The following is a 2,882-nucleotide window of genomic DNA, read 5'->3' as shown; positions in this document are numbered from 1 at the left end:
GCACTAAAATAAACTCAAAATGCATAAAAGACTTAAATGTAAGACATGAATCCATAAAAATCTTAGAAGAATCCATAGGCAGCAAAACATTAGACATATTGTCATAGCAATATCTTTACCGATACAGCTCCTAGGGCAATGGAAACTAAAGAGAAAATAAACAAGTGGGACTACATAAAAATAAAAATTTATGCACAGCAAAAGAAACCATCAGCAAACAACAAGAGAGCGCATGGCATGTGAGAACATATTTGCCAATGTTATAGCAGATAAGGGTTTAATCTCCAAAATGTATAGTACCAATGGCATATTTCACAGACTTAGAACAAATGCTTCAAAAATTCTTCTGGAATAAAAAAAGACCCCAAATAGCCACAGCAATCCTGAGAGAGAACAAAGTTAGAGGGATCATAATACCAGATATCAAGCTATATTACAAAGCCACTGTTCTCAAAACTGTTTTCAAAACAAGAACAGACACTAGACACTTTTCGAAAGAGAACATACAGAAGGCCAAGAGACATATGAAAGCACTAGAGGCCCCATGCATGAAATTTGTGCAAGAGTAAGGCCTTCCTTCCCCCAGTTGCCAGCACCTTCTTCCCTCTGGCACCCGGCACCTGGACTTCGCTCTGACCCTGGCTTCGCCTGGAAGGATGTCCAGTCTAATTAGCATATTATGATTTTATTATTACAGATGCTTAAAGTTACTAATCATCCAAGAGATGCAAATCAAAGTGATAATGATGTATCATCTCACATTTGTCAGAAACGCTATCATCAACAAATGACAAGTGCTGGCGAGGATGTGGAGAAAAAGGAACCCTTGCACACTACTGGTGGCACTGCAGACTGGTGCAGCCACTGTGTTAAACAGTATGGAGTTTCCTCAAAAAATTAAAAATGGAACTCCCATTTGACTCAGTAATCCCACTTCTAATAATATATCCTAATAAACCAGAAACACCAATCAGAAAGGATATATGCACCCCTATGTTCATAGCAGCACAATTTACAATAGCTAAGATTTGGAAACAGCCTAAGTGCTCATCAACAGATGAGTGGATTAAAAAACTGTGTTACATCTACACAATGGTATACTATGTTGCATGTAAAAAAGAAATAACTGTTACCATTTGCAACAGCATGGATGGACCTGGAGAGCATTATGCTAAGTGAAATAAGCCAGTCAGAGAAAGATAAATATTACACAAACTCACTCATTTGTGGAATCTAGTGATCAACATAAACTGATGAACCAAGATAGATCCAGAGACAGAAGCATTGAACAGACCATCAAACCTCAGAAGGAAGGCAGAGGAAGGTGGGAGGGGTTGGGGGTAAGAGATCAACCAAAGGACTTGTACACATGCATATGAACATAACCAATGGACACACACACTAGGGGGGTGAGGGCTTGTGCAGGGGAGTGGGAGTGGTCACGGGAGGTCAATGGAGGTGGGGGAAGGAATGTATGTAATACTTTAGACAATAATTAAAAAGAAAGAAGAAGAACTCATGGGCAGCTTTCTCCCAGGCAAAAGTGTTTGCAGAGATCATTGTTTCTATGCTGAAATCTGCCTCACCAAGAACTGACTGTCAGGCACCATATTTACATCTCCATAAACCTGGCTCACACTGTTCACCCCCCCACTGGTGATTCCCTGTGACCCTGCCACACCCAATTTGCAGCCCCACCTATGCTGTTTGCAGAGTCTTTTCCATATGAATGGCCTCTCCTGGCTCAGGCTTCAGACTTTCTTATAATCTCTCAAAGAAGTAGCAGCTGGACTCAGCACACCGATACCTTTCAATAAGTAGCCCCTGGCCTGGCAATAGTAGCAGCCTGACTTGCTTCACAGTTTGGCCTTTCCTGGGCACCTGCAAGCCCAACACAAGTAGCAGCCATCTGCAGATTGCTCTGTAGCTTGTGCTGGGTGGCTGTAGGCAGGGCACAGGCAGTGGCTGACTTTTCAATCCCTGGAGGCCCCAGAGCCAGTACACCTGATGGACAGCCGTAGACCATGCCAAATTACAACTCTATACATTCATGATCAACACACTGAAGGGGCAGATTCAGTGAGCACCAAAGTCCCTCTGAAGCAAGTCCTGTTCCACAGGGATACCTCCTGCACAGAAACTCTTCCACTGTAGTCAAAGCTGGTCCTTACAGCCAATTGGCCTGGAGGTCAATTCCCCCCAGAGATGCCAACAGCAATCAAGGCTCAACAACAATAAGACTCTGCACTCAGCCCACACAAGGGTGCACCTAGAGTTCCCAGCTCAGGACACCGGGAAGCTGAGCCACTGGGTCATACAGGAAACCTATTATACAAGGCCACTCTACCAACTCCAGGAGACATGGCAGCTCTACCTCATACATAGAAACTAACACAGGGAAGCAGTCAAAATGCAGAGACAAAGAAATATGTTGCATATGAAAGAACAGAAGAAATCTCTAGAAAAGGAACAAAATGAAATGGAAGCAAGCAAACTACTAGACACAGAATTCAAAACAATGGTTATAAGGATGCTTAGGGATCTTAATGAGAGCTTCAAGGGACTTAGTGAGAATTTCAAGGATCTTAGTGAGAATTTCAAGAAAATTAGTGAGGACATCAAAGACATAAAAAAGAACCAGTCTGAAATTAAGCATACACTAACTGAAATAAAGAATAATTTACTGGGATTCAACAGTAGAGTAGAGGATTCTGAGAATCAAATCATTGATTTGGAATATAAGGAAGCAAAAACACCCAATCAGAAGAGCAAAAAGATTCCAAAAATATAAAGATAGTGTAAGGAGCCTTGGGGACAACTTCTAGCTTACTAACATTCATATCATGGGGGTCCCAGAAGGAGAAGAAAAAGAGCAAGATATA

Source organism: Myotis davidii, unplaced genomic scaffold (assembly GCF_000327345.1).
Source record: "Myotis davidii unplaced genomic scaffold, ASM32734v1 scaffold316, whole genome shotgun sequence".
Taxonomy (NCBI): domain Eukaryota; kingdom Metazoa; phylum Chordata; class Mammalia; order Chiroptera; family Vespertilionidae; genus Myotis; species Myotis davidii.
This window is presented reverse-complemented; position numbering follows the sequence as displayed.